The sequence below is a fragment of the Podarcis bocagei genome, assembly GCF_964188305.1.
Source record: "Podarcis bocagei genome assembly, chromosome: 3".
NCBI classification, from domain to species: Eukaryota; Metazoa; Chordata; class Lepidosauria; order Squamata; family Lacertidae; genus Podarcis; species Podarcis bocagei.
Window position 1 is genome coordinate 53,803,830 of NC_138127.1, and position 26,497 is coordinate 53,830,326.

Genomic DNA, 26,497 nt, shown 5'->3' on the forward strand with positions numbered 1-26,497 from the left:
GAGTGCCTCTACAATACAGTGGTGGTACCTTTTCCCCAGTGTCAATTCCTATCATTATCTCCTCAGTGCCTAATACTATATCACACATTAATTCTCATCTGCGCTATACATTTATGGTACAGCACCACTTGAAACAGGCATGGCTTCCCCCAGAGAATCCTGGGAACTCTAGTTTATTCAGGGTTGTCCCATTCACCTCACAGAGCTACAGTTCCCAGAGTGCTTTAACTATCAATCCCTGCACAGTTCTGTGAGGGGGATAGAAGTCTCCTAGCAACTCTTCGGAATCTTAACAAATTAGTTTCCAAGATTCTTTGGGGAAGCCATAACTGTTTAAGGTGGCATAAACCTGTTTAAACATATAATCCTTCTTAAACATATAGACCAGATGGGGCCTTAGCTTCACTTGACACCACAGCCTTCAATGCTAAAGAAATGGATGATCAACAACATTCTCATTTAAGCTTCTAAAAAAAAAAAGGTAAAGGACCCCTGGCAGTTAAGTCCAGTCGCAGATGACTCTGGGGTTGCGGCACTCATCTCGCTTTACAGGCTGAGGGAGCCGGCGTTTGTCCACAGACAGTTTTTCTGGGTCATGTGGCCAGCATGACTAAGCCGCTTCTGGCAAAACCAGAGCAGTGCACAGAAACACTGTTTACCTTCCTGCCGGAGCGGTACCTATTTATCTACTTGCACTTTTTGGCGTGCTTCTGAATTGCTAGATTGGCAGGAGCTGGGACCAAGCAATGGGAGCTCACCCCGTTGCAGGGATTCGAACTGCCAATCTTTTGATTAGCAAGCCCAAGGCTCAGTGGTTTAGACCACAGTGCCACCTGCGTCCATTCATTTAAGTTTCTACAATTATTCAAATATTTCACGAAAAAGCTGGTGCTCAGTGGTTTGAAGGCATGTGCTGCTAGATATCATTTACCCTTCCTACCTTTGATCTTTGTCTTCAGCATAGTGAAGCAATAGGGCTGAGACTAAATAACTTAGGTAGGAATCCATATTTTTTTTAATTACATAGGAAAGCCTCAGAGCACCATATTATGGTCTCAGTAACAAAATGCATTAACACATACTCCTCTCAGCCAATAGTTAATTAATTACTCAGTTTATTGACTGCTCCCAATCAGTACTGGTGCAAATTTACTGTTATATGCTTTGTGTTCTGTTTCCAGATTTGTCTCTCCCTTGTGAAATTGCTTCTTGCTCTTCTAGCTGGGAGCTACGTATGATAGCTAGTGGGCATCAGCAAACTCAAGCTCAAGCGCTTGGCAGCTCCTGGGAGAATGTAGGACCAGAGAAACCCTGTCTCTTGATCCTATTGGCTCCAAATCCTCATTTTTTTCCTACCCTGTGCATGCGTTAGAAACATGCAGACAAGGGTCCCATGGAAGATGGGGCTTTGGTTCAAATAAAAATGTCACCTTACATATTAGCCCTGAAGAATTTAGTGCAAATTTTAGACATGAACACTAGGAAAACCATTTGCAGAACCTTAGCACAGCTAAAACCAAACATCAGTATACTTAGGGTGAGCATATAGATCTCTTGATTTCTCATCATTTTGGACAGGGCTCGCCCTACTATCAGGCAGAGTGAAGCAACATCACAGGCAACAGATGCTGAGGGGCTGGAAGCAGACAAGACTATGTGAGGCATGTAGCCTGGGCTGTGCTTTCTAAGCCACTCTGTTTCCCTCAGGTGTGGAGGACTCTGCCCCATCACCAGTTCTGAAGTCATTTGTCTATCTGGTCACCTTTTGAACAAGGAATGTGAGAAGCTCAAAGTTGTCCTGGTCTTTGATGAAACACAGCTGAGTATGTGAACTATTGAAAAGCATTACATTTTAGTTGCTCTGATGTCTGATCTCCAGTGGCTGATTCACACACATGGAAGGCATCAAGTGAGCAAAATTCAGCTGTGAAGCAACCCTCAGCAGTACATCATTAAATTAGAAAAAGCAATCCAGTATGTCTTATGTTAGCATTGCATTGTCTCGTCTTCCCAGATAAGACAAAATGCCTTTGTCTTGAGAACCCATGACTATTAATCATTTTGGATTTGCAGGATCAAATATCTGGATCCAGCTTTATGCGGTTGCTTGCCATCTCCCCCTTTTTAAAACCTTGAGGAACAAAGCAGAGAGATGAAGACATTCAGGTCTGACCTTTAATGCTGTGAGCCTTGGCATATGGTTCATTTAAAGTAAGAGTGGTGGTATCTAAAAAGTCAGCCCTGGGTAGACCAGGCCATCTGCCAGTGGCTTTTAGGTGAATCAATTATCAAAAAGAGAAAAATGTGCAGCAGAGTGCTTTCCCTCCACTTGTAGTGCTCTGCTTTTATCTTCTATGTTTTCAGCTTATGGTTGAGTGGAAAGGAGGCATTTTCCACACTCAAGCAATGGCCTTGAGATCTAATTAACGTGCTGGCAATAATAACCAGCAGTCTGTTCTCCCCCTCCCCCCCCCGCCCCGCTGCTGCCTGACAACATGATTCAGTTGCATCAATTTGCTCCCAACAATTTTCAAGGCTATGAATCTCAGTTGAAATCGACTGCAGCCAGTTTGATCTCTCCGCTGAGTTTGTTATGTTCAACAGATAGTGATTGGAAAAACAAGCATGCCCCCTTCATGGCTCACCTTGTGATGGGACACCTACTTCCACCTTGCCATAACATGGTGTGTGTGTTTCCGGGGTTTTCCCCCAGCTGGAACTCACTGGAACTCAGTTCCAGCATCTCGCAAATGGGCACCACTGCCATTCTAAGAGAACGAGGGAGGTGTTCATGGTGAGTTCTGGCACCTCTTTTTTATCAAAAAATAGCACTGTCGGTGTATCACAGTCATCTCCCATCTTTATAGAATAATGACCAGGGATAATGGGTTGGCATCCATCAACATCTGGAGAGCTACAGGCTCCCCATACCCATTTTAAGAGCATGAAAGCATATGGCACAAGAGCTTTGGCAGAGGAATGTGAAAACAGCACACAGAAACAGAAAAGGTTATAAAGTGGAATAGCAGGTTGTCATGGACCAGCTTTCTGCATGTGCAAGATAGCAATTCGCTAGATAAATTATGCCAGCAGGTAAGAGCTCATTACAGGCAGGTAGACTCTGCAGCATGGCATATGGCTTATCAATTTCATAGCATCCATCTCTTTAGTAGAACAAATGCTACTTTCACGGCTTCAGCATAATGGTCCATGAGAATGCACTCCACACGAAATGAAGACATTTCAGTGAATTGCGGTTTATTGGTTCTCCCTCCCAAATTTAAATGAGGACCATGACATACCATGGGGATCCTTACCCTGGCATTCCTGGGAAGGGGGCAGGAAGGGCACAAGAGAAGTCAACTTAAATTAGGCATCTTGACCCTTGTCATGCACAATAGACTACCCAAATGGATTGCCAGCTGCTGCCACCTGAATTTATTTTATTTTTATGCCATTTTATATCCTGCCTTTCTGGTGCCTATGCTGACAGCAATTAAAGCCAGCCATAAACTATTGTGCAATTACAAAAAGGCAATATAATAAAAAAAGGACAGTGCAGCCTAATAAAACAAAAACATCAGATAAAAAACTATCTAACCCATAAAATACAGTGGTACCTCGGGTTACAAACTTAATTCATTCCGGAGGTCCGTTCTTAACCTGAAACCGTTCTGAACCTGAGGCGTGCTTTCGCTAATGGGGCCTTCTGCTGCGCCACCGGTGAGTGATTTTTTGTTCTCATCCTAGGGCAAAGTTCTCAACCTGACATACTACTTCTGGTTTAGTGGAGTTTGTTAATCCAAAGTGTTTGTAATCTGAAGCGTTTGTAACCTGAGGTAGCACTGTAAATGTCTGGGTACAGAGAACATTTTCACCTCACAGCAAAACACCATAAGAGAGAGGGGCACCTTAGCATCCCATGGTCTAAAGGTAAAGGTAAAGGGACCCCTGACCATTAGGTCCAGTCGCGGACGACTCTGGGGTTGTGGCACTCATCTCACTTTATTGGCCGAGGGAGCCGGCATACAGCTTCCAGGTCATGTAGCCAGCATGACTAAGCCGCTTCTGGCGAACCAGAGCAGCGCACGGAAACGCCGTTAACCTTCCCGCCGGAGTGGTACCTATTTATCTACTTGCACTTCATGCTTTCAAACTGCTAAGTTGGCAGGAGCAGGGACCGAGCAACGGGAGCTCACCCTGTCACTGGGATTTGAACCACTGACCTTCTGATTGACAAGCCCTAGGCTCTGTGGTTTAACCCACAGCACCACCCGCATCCCCATCCCATGGTGTAGAGTCCCACAAATTAGGGACAGCCACAGAGAAGGCCCTTTCTTCAGCGTTCATCAGTCAAACCATAGATGGAACATACAGAAGGGTCCTTCAGATCTTAGGGCATAACTAGCATGGTATCCTGACCCTTGTTTTAATTGTGGAAATTTAAAGTTGAAATACCGTTTTTCCAAAAATCCCTACAAATGGGACAAGAAAGATAGACAAGCAAAGGCAACAGTAGGCTTACTGTTTGGAAGGTAGATAACTATTCCACATAAGAAATAAGGCCACATATCTGGGAAAGAGGCCTGAGTGGCTTTCTTCATTTCCCCTTTGCCTTCCTTGCTTGCTTCTGTCTGTAACATCTAATGGCTGATCCTCCTGAGTAAAGCAACCTTGTTAAACCTTACAGTTGTGTGTGCCTTCCTTGGACTAAGATGGAGAACCTGCTTTGCAACACACCTTAGCTTTAAAGTAAATAGGACTATTCTCTTGGGTAATAGGTTCAAAGCAGAGATGTAGGGTGAAATAAATCAGGCTGCTCATACTGTTCTTGGATCACACCTGCTGTACTTTCGCCAAACAATTATTAATAAAACATACAGAACATACCACCAAGATAAACGAGAAAAGTTTGTTCTGACTTCTGAACTTGTTCTTGCTGCTAGATAGATAGAAGAAGTCTTCTGTGTGATCTACTTCTGGCAGCAATCGCTGAGTTTGGAATTGAATCATAGAATCATAGAATCATGGAAGAGACCACAAGGGCCATCGAGTCCAACCCCCTGCCAAGCAGGAAACACCATCAGAGCACTCCTGACATATGGTTGTCAAGCCTCTGCTTAAAGACCTCCAAAGTAGGAGACTCCACCACACTCCTTGGCAGCAAATTCCACTGTCGAACAGCTCTTACTGTCAGGAAGTTCTTCCTAATGTTTAGGTGGAATCTTCTTGTAGTTTGGATCCATTGCTCCGTGTCCGCTTCTCTGGAGCAGCAGAAAACAACCTTTCTCCCTCCTCTATGTGACATCCTTTTATATATTTGAACATGGCTATCATATCACCCCTTAACCTCCTCTTCTCCAGGCTAAACATGCCCAGCTCCCTTAGCCGTTCCTCATAAGGCATCGTTTCCAGGCCTTTGACCATTTTGGTTGCCCTCCTCTGGACACGTTCCAGTTTGTCAGTGTCCTTCTTGAACTGTGGTGCCCAGAACTGGACACAGTACTCCAGGTGAGGTCTGACCAGAGCAGAATACAGTGGCACTATTACTTCCCTTGATCTAGATGCTATATACTCCTATTGATGCAGCCCAGAATTGCATTGGCTTTTTTAGCTGCCGCATCACACTGTTGGCTCATGTCAAGTTTGTGGTCGACCAAGACTCCTAGATCCTTTTCACATGTACTGCTCTCAAGCCAGGTGTCCCCCATCTTGTATTTGTGCCTCTCATTATTTTTGCCAAAGTGCAATACTTTACATTTCTCCCTGTTAAAATTCATCTTGTTTGTTTTTGCCCAGTTCTCTAATCTGTCAAGGTCGTTTTGAAGTGTGATCCTGTCCTCTGGGGTGTTAGCCACCCCTCCCAGTTTGGTGTCATCTGCAAATTTGATCAGGATGCCCTTGAGTCCATCATCCAAGTCGTTGATAAAGATGTTGAATAAGACCGGGCCCAAGACAGAACCCTGTGGCACCCCACTAGTCACTCTTCTCCAGGATGAAGAGGAACCATTGATGAGCACCCTTTGGGTTCGGTCAGTCAGCCAGTTACAAATCCACTGAGTGGTAGCATAGTCAAGACCACATTTTACCAGCTTCTTTACAAGAATATCATGGGGCACCTTGTCAAATGCCTTGCTGAAATCAAGGTAGGCTACATCCACTGTGTTCCCTTCATCTACCAGGCTTGTAATTCTGTCAAAAAACGAGATCAGGTTAGTCTGACATGACTTATTTTTCAGAAATCCATGCTGACTATTGGTGATCACAGCATTCCTTTCTAGGTGCTCACAGACTGTTTGCTTAATGATCTGCTCCAGAATCTTCCCTGGTATTGATGTCAGACTGACTGGGCGGTAATTATTTGGGTCCTCTCTTTTCCCCTTTTTGAAAATAGGGACAACATTTGCCCTCCTCCAGTTTGCCGGGACTTCGCCCGTTCTCCAGGAATTCTCAAAGATGACTGCCAGTGGTTCTGAGATCACATCTGCCAGTTCTTTTAATACTCTTGGATGCAGTTCATCTGGCCCTGGAGACTTGAATACATCTAAACTAGCCAAGTATTCTTGTACTATCTCCTTAGTTATTCTGGGCTGTGTTTCCTTTGCTGAATCATTTGCTCCAAATTCTTCAGGTTGGGCATTGTTTTCTTTATTGGAGAAGACTGAGGCAAAGAAGGCATTGAGGAGTTCAGCCCTTTCTGTGTCCCCTGTTTGCATTTCACCATCTTCTCCTCTGAGAAGAATTGGCCCCTCTCGCTCTGGCCTCCTGGCAGATGAACAGCATGACCCATGCACAGGACTTGGAGAAGTATTTATGGATTGTTACTTGTGAAATTGTTACAGTGTGATCTGCTTCAGGGTGTTGGCAGGGGTGAAAGGAAGGTCAACCCTGATTGCCCACTCAAGTTGGCACAAAGGCAGGCAGGAACATGGGGTGGGGTGAGGGAGCTTGGGGTGAAACAAAAGGTCAAACTTGCACATTTTCTGTCAGTTAACCCGTAACTTCCCAACTTCCCATATCAAGAATCTTGACTATTACCAGATGAAGATTTAGGTCAGTGCTACCAGTTCACCACACTGGGCTATGGTTACCAGATGTCCCTGTTTCCCGGGGACAGTCCCCGGATTTACAAATCTGTCCACAGACAAAATCTGTCCCCAGATTTCATTTAATGTCCCCGGATTTATATTTTAAGTGTTGTAGATTTATTAGTAGGGAATGAATGTTGTGTGATTGGTTCAATGGCACAAGACACATCATATGGGGACTTCTGGCGAGGCAAAAAGGCAGGCGCCATGGCAGCGAGCAGCTCTTGAAGCCAGCCAGAGCCAACTGCAGTACCAGGCTGCTGAGATTGCTGCTGCCGCTGCCACTGCCATGGGGGAACCGGGGATGCCTGGCACAACAACTGGGGGAACTACTGACCCCCCCAACCCAAAGCAAGCTGGGAGCAAGAGTGCCTGGCCACCCAGCCAACTGCCCAGCGGTGCTCCGGGGCCAGGAAAACCCCAGAGCTGATGCAAAGAGAAAAAAGAGGGGAGCCCCGACCTTGCCGCGCTGCCACCCCATCTGCTGAGGAGGAGAGGGAGGAGAGCACCGGGAGGTTAAGGACACATGGCCAAGCCCAGGCCTGACCTGAGCCTACTCCACGGCAGCTAGCACTCCAAGAGAGCAGGCCAGGGCCCAGAGGATGGCCGCACGACAGGGGAGACCACAGAAGAGAAGATATTACTTCTTAATATTTTTTTTAAAATAACCCCGGATTCTTTGAAAAAAATATAGTAGCCTTACACTGGGCGCCAAGCCTAGGGGCCGCCATATGGTGTCACAACTATGATATAGTGCATGTGAAGAGCAGAAGGCTGAAATCTGAAAGATCCAAGCCCGCCCCTGACAGTTAGGCACAAAAAAATTGACAAGGACCTTCAGACTATATATGCCATTCAATATGAGGCAGGGGGAGAGGGGAGAAGCAGCTCAAATTTGGCTAGGATTATATAATAACATTGCCAGCTTTGAGTATCAATACATCAAAGCAACCCACTCTTAATTCATGTCTCGGGAAGGGCAACTTAGATTTCTCAGGTGAAGGAACTAGCATGAAAAGAGCAAACATTTGTTTTCTCTCTACACCCACAGCCAATGTTTCTGTTGTTCATGTAGTATTACTAGTTTTCTGTACCGTGCTGTGTTGAAATCTGTCTTCCAATTTCCTGAAAGTTTTCTTAATCTTAGAGGCTTCTCTTTTCTATGTCATTCTCAGTGCAATGAATAATTTCTTTAGAAGTTCTGAAGGTGCAGAGCTTTGAGCTTACCTTGTCATTGCAAGGCGGCTGAGGGTGGTGTATGTGGTTTTTTCTAGCCACCGAACATTTATCTGGCACTCTGCAACCTCTTGGCTGGGCTGGCAGCTGGCCATGCTTCCTGGTGGGAAAGTGCCCCATGGGAAGTCAGGATGGGCTTTAAGTGAAGTGTGGGCACCCAGGAAGGCTGCAGAATACAGGCCAGTGGTGAGATGATTTGTAGAATGAAAGGAAGGGCACCCACAAATACCCCATGGCCACTTCAGAAGTAAGATAAATGCAACCCCATATCTCTTCTTTTTCCTGTCACCTTTAACATTTTTTCACCTGCAATTTCTTTTCTCATTAATTGTTGGAGAATGGTAGAAAAAAATGCAGCAACCATAGCCATAACACAATCTCTGGCTAGTCATTTGTCATTTGTCACAAAGCTAGCATCTGGTCTACCAAACAACAACAGCAGCAACAACCCTGACAGCGTTAACCATAATTTACCCAGTTCGTCCATCCACCTCCATCTATGTGCTCTGCAAAGAATGTCTTCCTTTCTCACGTTTCATTGGATGACCCATATACTAGCGGCTTGGTCTCTCAAAGCCTTTCTGCCATTGTACACGTCTCTAAGATCTGACCATCTTAACCAATGGCAGTCAAGTACCCCTAGCTTACTCTACTCCTCTGTGACTGGAATGCAGTTCATCTAGTCATTGCCAGATGTTTAATCACCACAAACTATCCTAGTGCATTGCTATGTATCTATTTATAGATTTGTCATGGATACAGACACACACATACATACACAGCTACAGCTATACACATCAACATAACAAATGCAGGTTTGCATTAATAACATGGCCGCTGAAGGCAGATTCACACACGACATTTCTGAATCTGAAAACTCTCCCGGCTCCACACACACACCCTGTCAACATACCTCAGCATGCCACACTGCCACATTACTATGTGGAGGTGATTTTACAAGAGCCTGGTTGCTTAATAAAAAATGGCAGTGTAGACTCCAATCAGCTTTACCAGGATGCAAATATTCCATTTATTTACATCTACAGTATACAATTCTCAATTGCCAGTAATAGTTAGTGCTTGAGGATTGCTCCAGATGGACTATTTCTTGGTAATCCATCCTTAGAGTACCCAAAGTGAGGTGAGCATTTTAAATATAATCTGAGCTCCAGATGCATGTTGAGTATCTTCTTCCATAGAAGAGACATCTGAAAGAAATGATGATCCCTTTGTCCTAAGGATTTGCTCACATAACATGATGGATTTTCACATGGAATAAAAAAGGAGGGGAGGATTCAGACTGAGTTATCTTATTTCAAGAATTCCCAAGAAAACAGCACAACCAGCTATGTGCTGACTGACACAATGCAGCTCATTATAATCAGAGTTAGATCTAAATCAGTATAACTAATTATGAAAATTATCTCCATGGATTTTCCCCCTGATTAAACCCACACAGTGTTTCTCCTTCTCTGAACATATTTTGCCACATGCCTTCACTTCAAATCTGCTGTGGTAATGTCACAGTCTGATTTTTTTAAATGCAAAACTGAACTCCCAAACAGGACTTCTGAGCATATGCACAGTGTGATTTTCCACCACCAGCAAGAATAATCACAGTCAGTAGTCATTCATTGTAAGAAGTCAGAAACTATGTGTGATATCCAGTGTTAATCAATCATAGAGTAGACCCACTGAAAGTAGACTTTATTTCAGTGGGTCTCGTTTGGGTATGAACTAGTTGGATATCACTCTACCTTTGACATCAAGATACTCTTGAGCCACTGTGATAACACATCCCAATTATACACATCCTGAAAGGGTGTCTGGGTTTTTGACGGGGGGGGGGGGCAGAATGATAGAAGAAAACACCAAAGAGAACATGATCGTTCTAATGCAATCAGGTCTCCTTTCAAGCTGCTGTCTTTGTTTTAATACCATTGAAGCTGTGAAACATGATGTTGTGCATGTTTATTCAAAAGTCTTCACACATTCAATGAGGCTTTTCCCCAAGTTAGGTGATGTCAGGTGTGAAGAATTCTTTCCCTCCCCTGATGGCACCAAGGAGCAGGGAGAAAACAAGAAAGTTCTTACTTATGATTTCTTTCAGTATCACGGTGAAAGACAAATAATCCTGTCATTCCTCACTGATGGCGTTGCTCACACTGAGCTCCTCCCCCTTCACTCTTAGCAACAACACCTTCCTCTGCAGCTTCTGTCCATGGTCAACTGCCTCTGTGCCCTTTGTTCTTTCACACGTAATGAACACCACATTTTGGGGGAAGGAGGGTCAGTTATGCTATCCAGTGACGTGTCAGCTAGCTGCTCTGCCTCCCCTCCTCCTCCTAACACCTCATAACTCTGCTGTTCACCTGTCTCTGAGCTATTATCTTCCTCAAAGCTTTGCTGTAATTTGAGACTGCCTCCCTTTTCTCTGAGAGTTACCAGAGAAAGGGGGTGACCTCCACCATTCCTCCTCCTCTTCAGTCCAGTCCCTGACAGGTGAATAGTTAATAATTTAGATCCTACTTTTCTATTACCTGGATAACTTTAAAAGAGGTTTAGACAAATTCGATAAAAGTACATTAATTCTGAGGCTGAATAAAAATTAAGGGTCAAACTATATCTATCTATCTATCTATCTATCTATCATCTATCATCTATCTATCTATCATCTATCTATGAGGTTTAGACAAATTCATGGAAGATAAGGCAAGCAATGGGTACTAGTCATGTCAGCTGTACTGGAATCTCTACAAGGCAACATGATTCAAAGTGCATAACCCTGAATCACTTAGTGGCACCTTAGTCATCCAGATGTTTTGAAAAATGCTGCAGTCATTTTTGAAAGCAAAAGCAATGTATCTAAGCTTTCCATAACACCAGGGTGGGATAACGGAGAGAAGAGGAGAGCAAATACAGAGTGGGGCAAGGACACAGAGGACTAAGGCTGTTGTCTGCATTGTAATCAGAGGGATTGGCCAGTGTTCTACAATACCAGTTGCAGGGAACAGCACTGCAAGGTTAAGTTTTATGTCTCTAAGCGGAGGTAAGATGTCAGAATGGGGAAAGGTGTAGAAGCACTCATGCACAACTGACTGATCTCACTTTTAAAGAGCAGGAATGATTACTCAGGAAGTGAAGGAGTCCTCAAATTTATGCCCTCAGAGGGATGGCCTTGCATGCAAATTTCACCCAGTTCTGCAAAAAAAAAGTTAGAGATGGTTCCCTTCTGCAGGGGAAGAGTGGTGATCACATTTTAGAGTTGTTCAACACAAAAGTCCCTAGAATTATTTACTTGTAATTTGCACAAATCTGGAGGGGCTACCATGCTTGCAAATTTTATCCACTTCTGTCAAATAAAAAAAGTTATAAGCATTTTAAAACTTCTCAATAGTGAATGTGGATGGGGAAAACAAAGTGGATTTGAACAATCAAGTCCAACTTCGTTGTTTTTTGAAGCTCTGAGTTGAAACTGAATATTGTGGTTGGTGCACATTTCTACTGGATAGGCCTTTGGTCTGATCAGGCAAGGATCTTTTAATGTTCTTATATACAGTAATAACATAAAGCAGATGCGGGGGATGCAGCAAGATAAAAGAAGAATTCAAACAATGCAAAAAAAAAAGGAAATACTAAGAAAATAAGAATTTAAAACAGCACTCCCCAGATGAGTGCACATGGAATATCAGCCTTTGTCTTAGAAACTCATTCAGTGCACAGTGCTTATTAAACATACTGGTTTGTATTTCCATTTTTTAAAGCGTTCCCCCCCCCTTTTTCCTTACCACTTGTAGGGTACAATGATCACTAAAGAGAGAATGAAGATTCTTCTTCCTGTTCTTGACCATTTTAAACAATGTAGTACCTGAGCACTCAGCACCACCTCTGGACAATAGCAGAAAATGCAAGGGAGAACCAAGCTGAAAACATGCTTTAAATGCAGAGCACATAGGAGAGATTAATCTACCAAACAGATTCATAAGCAACAGAACAAAGGCACCACATCCTTTGTAGAATATGACAGAACTGATAGGTGACAAGGAGAAGAGCAGGCTTCTATCTAATGTGAAAATCTAATCAACAACCCAAAGTGCTTTCTCTCACAGTTAGAATAATTGCATGTTACGCATTGCAAAGTGGGCTTCTTCTTTGTTTCCAACATCAAAAAAATATTAAGAATCAGATCAATGTTTTTGTCCTTTTGCAAGGCATTAATTTTGGTCAGGACTTCTTCACACTACCAAGGCTCAGAAGTTGTGCTCTCTGAATGGTTACCCCTGATGACACTTACCTAGAATGGTTCAGAGGTTGCATTCACACACCATTTCTGCAATGTTTCCTAAACTTAATACCTGCATTATATTTGAGCTTTCACACAACGTAAAAACCAATTCCAGAAAGCTAGTGGAATCTAGTGGAAATTTAGTACTCATTTCTGTGTTAATTGCTTCCAGCGTAAAACATCAATTTGCAGCCCCATTAACCCAGGAAATCACTGGAGTAAAGTGACAAAATGTGGAGTGGTATATACCAGCCTACAGTTCTTTCCTGCCATTTTCATGGGTGAATCATGGAGGAACAGAGAAGCGCACATGTCCGGCAAGGTGGCGGAGTAGCAACACTGTCCAATGGCATTTGTTGTGTCACACCATGTCTATTGGTGTGAATGCAATGTAGTGCAACATGCTGGTTTATCTGTCAAAAAGCCACAGTTCCATAACACAGTAGTTACTGCAGTGCGAAAGGAAAGTTAGAAAATGTGACAGAAGCCCTACCATCATAATCAAGATTTTGAAACCTGGAGATAAAACAATTCAGGAAAAAAACCTACAGTAAAATTAATGCAGTGAGCTCACCTTCAGCCCTCACAAAGTTTACAAAAGAGATACAAAAGTGGTCTCTACTTAATCATAGGCCTGTTTTAAGGGAAGGTGGAGGCCAAGTGTGAAAATCTGAGTGTTCTATTGTCCGTTATAGAAACAGATACACACGAATGGACGATGGAAGTAACTTGGGAGAAAACAGCCTATTGACTTTAACGACGCCAAAGCTAGTGCCTCCTTTGTGCCTTGTATGCAAAAACTTGCATGCCTCCAGCAAAAGTAATGGAACATTAATTGGCAATGCGTCAGCAAAAGAATAAAACTAAAAATACCGTGTCTTGGACATTATTTGAATCTGGTTACATCCCCTTGGGTAATCTGCAACTGTTTATTGTAAAAATTCTAATGTAGTCACTAAGCATGCAGTTGGTATCTCATCTGGCAGATCCCATAAAGCTTCCTTATAAAGATGAACTTGAATTAAAAGCTCATAATGCTTCTACGCATCCAGATAAGTGACAAATAATGTAATCCTGCAGTCCGCTATGCCTGGTTAAGCCTACTGAGTTCATTGGGACTAAGTGAGTAACTGAGTTCAGGGCTGCAGCCAAATCCTTTATCAAAGGGGAAACTGACACAGCTTATGTAAGCCAGTAAGGCCTTTTAAAGTAGAGTTTGCCAAATGCAAAATTCCAAGAAAACAGCTGTCCCAGAGCTGCAGTCTCTGGAAAAAGAAGAGAAGCTACTATGTCCAATCAGGAACCATAATATTTTGAAATAAAGAACAGTCCTACAAAAATAGAGGCTGTGATGGGTCCATAAATTCCTTTTGGAATGTGTGAGTATCATTCACAAGTGCATGCAATAACATATTCTTGCACAACATAAAGTCAGCAGGCAGCTGATGATACTCTGGAGCAATGAGAGGCAGTTCTGCAGTAGGCCACAGCCAGCATTGTCAATGACAGGGAATGATACTCTGTGTAGATAAGACTGAGAGGTTTCCAATTCATGCTTCTTTTCCCATTACATCCACTGCTGCAACAGGAATAATTAGAAAAGGGATAAGTAGAACACTGACCCTGCTCTAACCCAGAAGAGACAGACTTCTTGAGCCAGTCTCTCCCAACCTGTTGCCCTCCAGATGCTGTTGGACTACAATTCCCATATTTCCCTGACCATTGGCCAAGATGGAAGGAGGTGATGGGAGAGTCTAAAACATCTAAAGGACACCCAGCTTGTCTAAATGCACAGCTTGGTGTTGACCTCCACATGGAGTTATTTCTGGACCATGCTACTTCAGACTTAAACGGTGGAGAAGCCCCATGCTCTCTACAAACATCCCTGCATGGAGAAAACAAGAACATTAGAAATAGGATTTTTGAAAGCAGCTCTCAACCCTGCTTCTGTTTCATACAAAGGGGGTCCAAGAAGACCTAAACCACACAGTAGAATTGTTCCTTAAAATGAGTGCGCCTTTTTTGTACCAGAATGAAGCTGCTCCAAGTGTTCAGCAACAGAAAGCTAAAATGTCTTCGGTATTGCTAAAGTATAACTCTTAAAAGTTATCTCCTTAAAAATAGAATTTTAATGACCTCATTCGACCTCTTTCATTTCCCAAGCTGTTTAATTAAAGTGACTCGGGTGATAAGCCCTCCAGGTACAGAAATGAAGATTTTGAAACAACGATTGCTGCAGCCTGTTTTGAACCCCTGCGAAAGAGAAGCCTACGAATAGAAACAAACAAATAAATCACACAACAGCGTCACCGGGTATCCAGAGGAGGGAGGGCAGGAGAAAACTGCATTTATTCAATGAACATGTCACCCACAGCCTAAAAATAATTGTGTGGAGCAGGCTCCCGGAAGCCTGCAGGTTGTGTCGCACTGGAGAGGAGATAAACCCTAAATAGAAAGACAGGGGTAACAGTCTAGGAGAGATTTTCTTTTCTTCAGAAAGGAAAATTAAGGGTGATAAGAAGCTTCCATTTCCCCCCCAGCAAATTGCTGCAAAAATGTGGAGAACTGAATTTAAGGCTGGAAAAATGAGAAACAGGGAGAAACGAAGTTGGCAGATCCTTTGATTCCTAGGTGGGTGAGAACTTACCAGACCAAAGTTCTTTCTTGGAGATCAATGGGTTTCCACAGCTCTGGAAAAAATGAAATGTTTTGTTTGCCCCTTACAGGCTGTCCATAGGAACAAGCATAGTGCATAGTCTTATACTAGTCAGGCAATTGGTCCACTACCTGGAGATGCTGGGCATTGACCCTGGGACCTTCTGCATGCAAAGCAGATGTTGTGTCATGAGTTACTGCCATTCCTCAAAGAGTTGTCCCTTCCTTCAGTAGCAACACCATGTATTAAGCAGCTCTCTTTTTGAGGCTCTGGGGTTCCTCCCTGGGCAAGAAGGTATCAAACTCCCTTCTCTTGCAGTATTCAACTTTTCCACTTTGACACTGAAGGGAGCCCTTTCCTTTCCCCCACCTCAATTTGCTATTCCAGTTTTGGCTCGCAACAAAAAGTTGAATTCTAGCTGTCTGGCCACACTGAAAGAGACACAGCATGTTCCCTCAAGTGCTGCAGATCTGTCCACTGGGTAGAGAGTTAAGTCAAGAAATAGTGGTATAATTTTAGTGAATCTGGTTAAGGTTTAATTTTGTTCCACAGGGGGAGATGTGTTATCCGTTTAGTGATGAATGTTGCTCCATGAAATTACAAAGTGGGGTAGAGGGAGAAAGACTGTGGCAGCTGCAACCATTCCAGAAGGTAGCCATTACTATTGCCAACCTCTATAAAGTGTGAATGCCTATCACCAGAGTTTCAAGGTAGAAGTCCACATTGGTTACTAGTGCAACATAATGAGGATGTGTCAGCTTGCGTTAAAAAGCACAGAAGAACTATTTGCTAGAGGTCTGCAGGGTTCTAAATCTCATAAGGAGCCTTCAGAAGTAGAGGAGTCTCCCTGCTTCAGACTTTTACACTCCAACTCTGGGGGAGAGAATGGCAATAATGGTGCAGGCAGGGGTATGGAGCTTAGCTTGTTAAACCACACTTGGGTATTGCTTTTACATGCAACATCATTTTGCACTCTCTCGGCTCTCAGCTGGAAGAACATCACCTTCACCAAGCTTTGACAGGATCTCTTCCTTCAAACCTGAGAGAGAACCCCAGCTACCAAGAAATCATCTCCTGTCAATAGCTCCCATTACTGAATCATCAATCAATTACCCTTGGACTCTTAATGAGTCATCAGCCTGAAAGAAGAAACCAATTTAGGCACAATCCACTGTGAAATTTTCCTGCTCTTTGGAGTGAATGGGAATATCTTTTATATATATATGTGGTATATTGTGCCCTTTCACACCAATTAAAAATTGTGTCATTTTTTTGTCACTTTGATCTGGCTTATGTGGGAATATTGTCTTACTAAATGTGGGAACTGTCAAGAGGGAAAGTAATAAAGAAAGTTGGAAATTTTGTTATGTTCTTCTTAGTTTCTATATAGAGATTTCAGTCCACGCTTTACCCAGAAAAATAACACATGCAAGAAAATGTGACATATTATGACTTTCTTCCTCTGTTATGTAAGTCAGGCACAAACAGGACGAGGATCAGGCACTATTATGATTTGGTGGTGGTGCTGACTGAAAGTTTCCATCTGGGTCATGCACTCACATTATACAGGATTTGTGTTCCATGTTGAAGAAAGTTGATGCAGGCAGGGGTGGCTAATCTAAAACCCTCCAAATGTTGCTCGACTATAGTTTGCATCATCTCTGATCATTGGCCATGCTGGTTGAGGCTCCTTGGAGGTGAAGGGCAGCAACATCTGGAGGACCAGAGGTTAACCACCCCAACATGCAAGTATGTCCTCTCATTCTACATTTCAGGGATAATGCCAAGGTGGCCACCTACACATCACTCAAGAAGAGCAAATGCATCCTCACAAGAGAGGACAAAACAGTGCACAGATCTGCATGCAATTTGCATGTGCTTATTTGCAGCTATAGATGCACATTCAGAAATTATTACAATAATTTAAACAGAAATCAAGACAACTGACCCTCCGGGGAAAGGCCCAAGGGTCCTGCTGGCCTACTTATGGTTCTGTCCAGTTGTTAACAGTTGATGGGTGACTTCAGGGCCCATGATCTCCCTTCTTATAGTTATTTATGTTTAATTTGGAACTGGACTGGACCAGGAGGGGTTGGTAAGGATCGGTGGCACCACACCCCTGACCTCCCAGCAGCGGAGTCACTACCATATACTAGAGGGTGTGAGGCAGCAGGCAGATTCAATGGCATGGGTGCTTTGGCAGAGGCAATCCAATACTCCTGCTGATGAGCCCACACAGCACCAGCTTCCCTGCTGCCTCACCTTCTCCCTCCCAGTAAGTTGCAGTGACTCCACTGCCAGGAGGTCCTGTGTGCAGCTCCTCACTTACTACTCCTGGACTTGACTGGACTGCCCTTCAAATAAAAGAAAATTTAAAACAGAGGACTGACTGTTGTCTGTAAAGGAGTCACGCCTTCCCTCAGGATATAAGAATAAACAAAAGAGAGGCAACATTAATTAAGGATGCTGTCTATTGTGACAAGTGTTTGCAGTGGACATAACAGAAGCAAGAATAAGTCTTATCTGTTGTCCAGCATATGGACAAGAAGTTCTTTGTAATATATAACTAAAAGAAGGAGACGTGTTTGTTGCTGTCCGTGTTGGCATTCACAGTGAAACAGCATCTGTAAATGGCTAAGCACTTCTTTTTATTCATCTAGCTCCTCAACCAACTCAGCCTATGGAAACAGATTATTGGTTAGATTACCAGTAGTACTGTCAGGACTGGTGGTAGCATCCTGAGGGAATTAGAACCAAAAAATGGATCTTGGCTTGTGCGTAGAACTGGCTTTATCTATTAGGGAAATAAAAGCACTAAAACTCATTTAGTAAATATGATTGGCTGTGTTTATCAGTAATTACGGACAGGTTGAAAAGGACTGGGAGTTCAGTGTGTACGCTGGGCCTCACCTTGAGTGCTTTATTTTCTGAGTTTCTTATAAAGGTCTGTGTGCTACTAAAAGATTCTATCTTCAGTCTTAAAGTCACTCAAACATTTCTTATCCACTGAGAAAAACAACAATGGTTATGTCCTCTATGTGGCCTTGATAGAACATAGAAAGTATTCACATCTTGTTTTGAACTGCCACTTCTTTCCCCCCTCAGTGTCACTTCCCATTCACTCTGCTGAAACCTCTGCCATTGCTAAAAATTACCACTTACCCCCTCTCACTTCTCCTCCATCCCTGGTCAACTCAAACGTCTGCTGTTGTTAAAAACTGCCACTGTGGTGCAGCACTACAAATACTCCAGTGGGGACTGTGTAATGATAGCCGTCTTCCGATCTGAAAAGTAAATTAGGCTTTTATCCTATACACTCTTACCTTGAGAGTAATAACCATTCAGTTCAGAGGAGCTGGTGCTTACTTCTGAGTAGACATGTATAGGATTGTGCTGTTATCTAATTCCCAAGCCTTTTAATATTTCTATTCACATAATTTTTGCCCAGAAATTTCAAATCACTACAGAAAAACATCCCCTGCTCTCAGGTTTACAAACTAAAACTACATGACACAAATGGAAAGTGGTTTAGAAGGAATGAGGAAATAAGCAAACTTGAGTTCAGGTTCTTTGTTACAATTTCTAGTTATTATGCACCTACTTTACTAGTGACTTGAGATGGTATCTTGTTAGACTTCTTAGGCTTTTGTTCTGGCTCCCAAATTCTATATTCTGGCCACTAGGCTTCTCCTTGCACCACAGATCTATCTTCAAATATCTGCCCCACACTGCCGAGACTTTATAAAGTGGGGGAAGGAAGCGCCATCACCTTCCCCCAATGTGAAGGGGTAGTCCGGTAGAGGACTCCGGGGGGCGTGGCCTTGTCCGAAGCCTTGGGAGGTTGGGCCCCCGGCACGCCCCCGAGCGGTGACACCCGTGGGATCCTAGTTGGCGTACTTCAACAGGACTCCCGCGGTTTGTGTTCAACCCTTCCCGGTCACCATGTCGGGTAGTCGATAGGAGCCAATGCCTAAGGCCAATACCTTCAATTTTCGTAATCAATAAAGTTGTGGCCATTTACGCCCATTAACCTTATATCATTGTGTCCGTGTCTTCATTTCATTGGGGGAGGTGACTTGCCACGCAAAGTCTTTATTGTTGTTTCAGAACGTGCTTTTACTGAATTTAAATTAAACTATGGTATTTTATTTCTCCAATATATATGATACAATTTGGATTTGAACCCCCTGAAACATGTGGTGAGTCATAGAATAGTTTGAGCTGTTACCTTTGGTCAAGTTTTGATTGCTTCAAATAATTTTTATTTATTTATTTAAAACAAACTTTATGAATTAGTATTTATTTGATACACAAATTAAGCTAAGAATGGAATGGTAAAAGCAGTGGTTTAAAATATCTTGTCTGTTTTCCAGGAAATAGTAAAGATTTAAAGACAAGCACTGGATGACTGTTCCCTACACCTCTAAAATCCAGTTGTATGTTTGAAAATAAAAAAGATATTTTAAAAAATGCAAAATGTGTGCAGCACTCTCTGCTTCAAAGGAAGTAACCACAAATGTGCTCTCTATGGAGCACCCTACTGCTCAAGGAAGTGGTGAGGCATTAAACACCCTACAAATATGGTGTAACAGGTCCATTGGATAAAACATATCCAAGTAAATATGGATGCCCTTAAGAACAAGTGAAAGTCATAAAAGCATGGAATATCAATGCTGGTATTGATATAAATGATTGATGCAAAGTGCTGTAAGCAGGCTGCCATGCATCTTCACACCTAAAATTGCCCTATACTTTTGGTTGTCAATATCACTATTATTTCATTATTTGCTCATCTATTGATTACAATCCTCTGTGCAGCTGCACACTTTTGAAACCAAGTGTTTTTGGATGGATACAGTGTACTGAACAAATACAAATACATAGTTACTATGATCTGTCAGAAGGTACGAGTCAATTATTTGCAATAATATTGAAACTGCTTGCTGTTCTCAATTTCTGTACCAATATTATATCACTGCATACCAAGCTTGCAACAGAGTGCATATTATATCAACAATCACTTGCAAAGGTACACCTTTCCCCTTCTTCTTTTTAGCTACAGGATGCCTAAAGTATACAGTGTCGAGGCATTAAAAAAATAATAGCCACTAGTGGTTTCGATATCAACAGGATTAGTTCCATAAATCAGTGCAGCAGCTGGGGAAGGAGGGCTATCAGATTGAAAGGGTGTTTTTGTTCTGATCTAGAAAAATAGACTCCCAATATCTAAGCATTCTAAAATTAATTTAATTTTTAATATGCTCTTGAAACCTCTGCTAATGAATCATGATTGCTATGTGAGTGATTCAAATTATTATAAGTGATGATTCACTCCAGGTGTTCAAAAGTGACACAACCCCAGCTCCCATTTCTCCTCATTATTATGCCATTTGATTTGGAAAGGAGGGTGTTAAGGAGCCTTGTGGCACATCTTTTAACAAACCATAACATTTCTGAAAAACATGGAGACACCCAATTCACTTGCATCTTCCTTTTCTTTGGCAGTATCAGCTCATCATTCCATGTCAGCTTGGTACCAACAAGCTGTTGCTAGGATGTGGATGTTTCCATGGCAATAAGCAAACCACTTAGCAGAGCTAACAAACAGAACTCTCTTTTGCTCTCAGCTTCCTCCCGCACCTCACCACGCTTGCTCAAGGCATAGTATAGGTGTATTCACTATTATTAAGCCCCAGCAAAGCTGAGAACACAGCATGGCTGATTGCATCTTTTCTTGTGTAGAACACATCTGCAAATTCGATTATTCCAGTGAAAGTTTTTGATGGGGGGGTTAATTTAGCCCTTGGGAGTAATGTGTGGCTGTCTGATATGGAGCCTGACTTCCAATGGATAACCCAAAGTTATCTCAAGAGTCAGAAGGAACATCCAGTTTCTCTTAAATGAATGTGGATTGCAGGATGACCCAGGTGCTCTCTTGTTCTTTCTAGTTGACTTAAGGATGCCTGATAGCTTCCTGTAGCACACTCTGCAAGCATGAAGAGACTGTGTGTGATTGCCACCTGTTGGGTCTGAAACTGTAACTACAGTGTTGTGAGCTGCGATGGGCAAATAATAGGACTTGATAGAGTGGTTGCCCATATCGCTCCAAATACCTGTTTCCAGCTTCAGAGGTTCTATTCACATAATAATAATAATAATAATAATAATAATAATAATAATAATAATAATAATTTATTTGTACCTCACCCTTCCCAGTTCAAAAACCAGGCTCAACAACAAATTTAAAACACTTAATTATAAAAGCAGCATAAAATACAGTATAAAAACATGAATAACAATAAAATTCAAAAATCAATTAGATAATCCCCAGGGCTAGCTGGCTGAATTGGTCCTACTTGGGCCAGCAAGGAGGCCAGGGGAGGATTAGCTGTGGGGTCTCAGAGTGGGTGATCTTCATAAAAGGGGAGAGGGAGAGAAGGGAAGGGAAATAAAAGATCAATCTGAATTCAAATTAAAGGCCAGTCGGAATAGCACTGTCTTACAGGCCCCACGGAAGGAGGTTAAATCCTGAAGGGCCCTAGTGTCATGGGACAGAGCATTCCACCAGGTCGGAGCCATCACTGAAAAGCCCTGGCCCTGGTGGAGGATAGTCTGACTTCATTAGGGCCCGGGACCTCTAAACTATGGTTATTCATTGACCTTAGGTCCTCTGCGGGGCATACCAGGAGAGGCAGTCCTGTAGCTACAAGGGCCCTAAGCCCTAAAATTCTGCTGTTTTAATGGAAAATACTACCACTTTCAACTTTTCCTACATTCTTCAAGATGTCTATGTTTTAGATGAGTCATCTGATGGCATGTCTTCAGTGTAAACAAGTAGCTTGGGAACCTTTGTTGCCATTCATTGCTACTCTGGTTCCGTAGAAGAGAGGTAGGTGCTAAGGAGAACATAGGAAGAGGTGTTATTGTCAGTTTGCATTTCTTAGTATTGATCTGATGTGTAGAGATCTTTCCTGTTCTGCTTAGTCCAAGAGGGTTCTGGATGCTTGTCTGTAAGAAAGAAGGTTACTGATGTTTGGGTTATTCCTTCAGGGAAGCTGAGTACACGTGGTTTAAACTGGTTCTGTTATCCTTTCTGTCAAGGTCATTTTGACTATAATAGTCAGGCCAGGAGGAGCCTGGCTTTCACACTTGCTCTTTCTATCTCTTTGTTCTGGTGTGGTCTTCTATATGCAGTGTTCTGGTTTAGTCTTACTGTAAGTTCTTGTTAGTTTAAGTTAAGTCTGCTGCAACTGGATTTCTTATGGACTGTGCTAATCCTGAATGTATTGGATTTGTGACCATTATGCTTATTTGCCTTCAGTAGCAGTAAAAAGCTGAGACATCACCTTGCCAACAAAGGTCCGTATAGTTAAAGCTATGGTTTTCCCAGTAGTGATGTATGGAAGTGAGAGCTGAACCATAAAGAAGGCTGATCGCCGAAGAATTGATGCTTTTGAATTATGGTGCTGGAGAAGACTCTTGAGAGTCCCATGGACTGCAAGAAGATCAAACCTATCCATTCTGAAGGAAATCAACCCTGAGTGCTCACTGGAAGGACAGATCGCGAAGCTGAGGCTCCAGTACTTTGGCCACCTCATGAGAAGAGAAGACTCCCTGGAAAAGACCCTGATGTTGGGGAAGATTGAGGGCACAAGAAGAAGGAGCTGACAGAGGTTGAGATGGTTGGACAGTGTTCTTGAAGCTACCAGCATGAGTTTGACCAAGCTGCGGGAGGCAGTGGAGGACAGGGGTGCCTCTGGTCCATGGGGTCACGAAGAGTTGGACACGACTAAACAACTAAACAAAAACAACAGCAGTAAAGCTCTGCTGGATGAAGTACAATTGCCTGTGGTCTATTTTTTAGGAACTCTGCTGCAATATGTTTAAGTTTTGCTCCACACACGACAGTTATGCCAGGTCAGGCCATTTGTCCCTCTAGAGTAGTGTCCACTCTGACTGGCTGCAGTTCTCAAGCAGAGCTCTTTCCCATCACTTGCTACCTTATCCATCCAAGTCTCTTATCTCTAGAGACTTAAATCTGGGACCTTCTTGTCATGGACTGGCTAGAAGCAGAGGAGTGGTGAGAGGCACCAACTGGGGAACCCCCACGGGAACCCCCAGGGGAAGATGGCTCAGAGCCAGGGGATTGGTGGTGGGACAAGGATGCGAGGTTAGGGGAGGGGAGAGGGAGCAGACTGAGAGGAGGAGGTGTCGGAAGCTGAAGCAGGAAGAGTCTGGGGCATAGAGCAGTCCAGACTCAGAGGCTGGAGAGGAGAGGTGCCAAGAGACAGCAATGAGACAGGCTATTTAAGAATGCATGAAGTCTCCCCCTCCTGCTGCAACCAGCTCCCCTCTGCCCCCCCCCCGTCTCCTAGAACATGCAGAACATTTCATAAATGAAAAGAGCAGAGGAGAGATTGGTTGCATGCAAAAGCAGTCTAAGACTGCTTGGAAAAAACCCTGAAGAGGAGGGGACATAGGCAGCTGTTGAAAGGGGGGGGACCTTCAGTCCTCACAACTGCCTCATTGAGGCAAGACCCACGGGGTAGAGTTGCTGTAATCACTAGGCCTGCATTGTTTTGAATAAAGATTTGATTTCATTGACACTGTGCTCTTTATTGCTGACCTACACCTGACTCTGGCTCCTGCATGGAAAGCACTTGTTCTCCTGCCAGTGGTGGCTGATGCCCATTGGCACTGGTGGGGCAGAAGGCAGAGAGTCCAACAATAGGCAGATCCAGAGCAAATGACAGATGGAACCAACTAATTCTAGCTTGACCTTCCTCCTGCCTGCTGAGTTTTACCAGGCCAATACAGAGACTAAGGAGGAAGGACAGGTACAGCAACCCTGCCCTAGACTGGTTGTAAGTTTGACAGCGGAGGAAGCTAAGGAGCTGGTTCAATTCAGACTGGGTTTAGTGGAGCAGTGCCCCAGCGGACCAGCTTCCACTACTGAACTATACTCCTGCCTCATAACTGTGTGTAACTTTTCCCAATAATAAATTGTCCATCTTAAATTGGTTGTTTTCCCTCATGAAAGGCTGAGTCGCAGAATGGAAAGAGCAAAAAGCCAACCAAGTTTCTTTTGTTGCACAAAGTATTTTAAGAGTTAATGCTCTGAGTCTTCCACCGTAATTTCTGGCAAGTCCCTTAACAGCCAGGCAGAAATTCAACAGGAGCATGGATGGGTGCAGCAATGAAGAAATCTTCACCTGCAAAGTATCTGCCTGACACACAGACAAAAGGGTGGCAATTATTTGGCCCCATCCAAATATTATAATGTAAATCATAGAATGCTTCCATATGTCGCAAGATGCTGCCTCACTTAGCTAATACAGTGGTACCTCGGGTTAAGTACTTAATTCGTTCCAGAGGTCCGTTCTTAACCTGAAACTGTTCTTAACCTGAAGCACTATTTTTGCTAATGGGGCCTCCTGCTGCTGCCGCACTGCCGGAGCACGATTTCTCTTCTCATCCTGAAGCAAAGTTCTTAACCTGAAGCACTATTTCTGGGTTAGCAGAGTCTGTAACCTGAAGCGTATGTAACCTGAAGCATATGTAACCTGAGGTACCACTGTAAACAGAAAATGCGATAGGGTTGCCAACTGACCAGAAGGAAAGAGGGTGATCTGTTCCTGTTCCTTTCGCAGCAACACAACCTGCCGAAAACAGCAGGTGAAACATTTTGTAGGATGGTTATAAGCCCGCTGTTCTTTGAAGAACAAGATTTGTTAAAGGCAGTGGAGTAGGAGGCAGTTTTTAAAAACCCAACAAATTGGCAATGGGAAATAGCTCATTAAACAAGTTACTACCTATTTAGATCTCTCATTGCTATTTTGGTGCAGGGGTAATTTGTCTCTGGTGCCAATCTTGCCAATTTTTCTGAACTAGCAGTAAAAAGAACTTGTACTGTCCTTTGGGCCTACGTGAATCATCTGCGGATGATGAACATCAGCATGATTAAGAGTACCAATTCTCCACAAACCCATTCACATGGAAACTATTTAGCGACAGACAGAGAGCATGGAGTGATCAAGTCCCAATGTGCATGAAATGCTTCAGTGGCTAAAGAAAAACAGGATGAGCAGAAATGCTAATATGTAGGTAGAGGGGAGAGGGAAATGGTTCATTTCACATTTAAAAGTAAACCTACGTAATTCGCAGTTTCCAAAACTATACACAAACTGAAAGACAGCAATCCTTCAGAAACTGCACTTCTCCAAATTTTGCAATGCAGTTCCCCAGCCAAGTGATGCATAGAAAAATGCATATATTAGTGAGTATAGCATACAAAAATGCATTGTATTAGGTCAAAATGTTTTTTAAAAATGTGTATATTACACAAAATTACATACAAACTGTATATAATTGTTATTGTTTTTATTTTGATTATGTATTTTGTGGTTTTATATTTTGATTTTATTCTGTTCTATGAACTGAGACCTCTGGGTATAGGGTGATCGAGATTTTATACGTGTGTGTGTGTGTGTGTGTGTGTGTGTTAAAATGCTAATTAGCTTTCAGGAGGACTTTTTTTAAAACATCATCATCATAAACTGATGTGGGATTCTAGAGGGTTGAATGGCGGCTTAAGAAACAGAGAAACAAAAAAATGACAGATCCAGCCATCCCTAGGAAAAGGGATTATGAATCCTTCATTGAATGGTAAGGAGAGTACCACAATTGTTTCTTCTGAAAGACAAAACCTGGTTTTTTTGTGCCTTGCTTTCCTAAAACAAGGCCATAAGAAAAGCCCTGCTAGTTCAGACCAGTGGGCCATCTCATCTAGCATCCTCTTCTCACAGTGGCCAGCAAGATGCCTGTGGGAAACCTGCAAGCAGGATTTGAGCCCAAAAGCCCTCTCCCCTCCTGTGGTTTTCAGCAACTGGAATGATGGTGCAAGAAGGGCTGTGGGGTGGGTGTATTTCCCTGGGCTAATGATACACACAACATATTTTTAGGAGCTGTGTCTAAATATTTCCAGCATGCTGTGCACAATATGGTTGTTTGTGCCTTCCTTCAATATGTGATAACATTTGTTTAATGATTTCTCAGGCACCGACCCAAGCTTGACGGTATCTGCTGTTAAGTTCTAATGAAACCGGGGGAGGAAGTCGCTTACTAAAACTGGAGCAATATATTCAGCAGAACCCCCTCCAACTTCCCTTTGAAACCCAACTGCAACATCTTGCCTTGGGAGGAAATAGCATTCATTGCAAGAGAACTTCATTC

General features: G+C 43.0%; 1 long non-coding RNA gene across 2 annotated transcripts; it reads right to left on the reverse strand.

Moving 5' to 3' along the window:
• Window positions 1-14,754: 14,754 nt before the first annotated feature.
• Window positions 14,755-18,054, reverse strand: LOC308583097. 2 transcript variants are annotated; one of them, XR_014006052.1, is made up of 3 exons: window positions 17,973-18,054; window positions 15,257-15,299; window positions 14,755-14,877 (listed from the first exon to the last, which is right to left on the reverse strand). It is a non-coding gene; the product is annotated as an uncharacterized lncRNA (long non-coding RNA). The 2 variants fall into 2 exon arrangements; XR_014006053.1 differs by having other exon boundaries at window positions 14,801-14,862.
• Window positions 18,055-26,497: the final 8,443 nt, after the last annotated feature.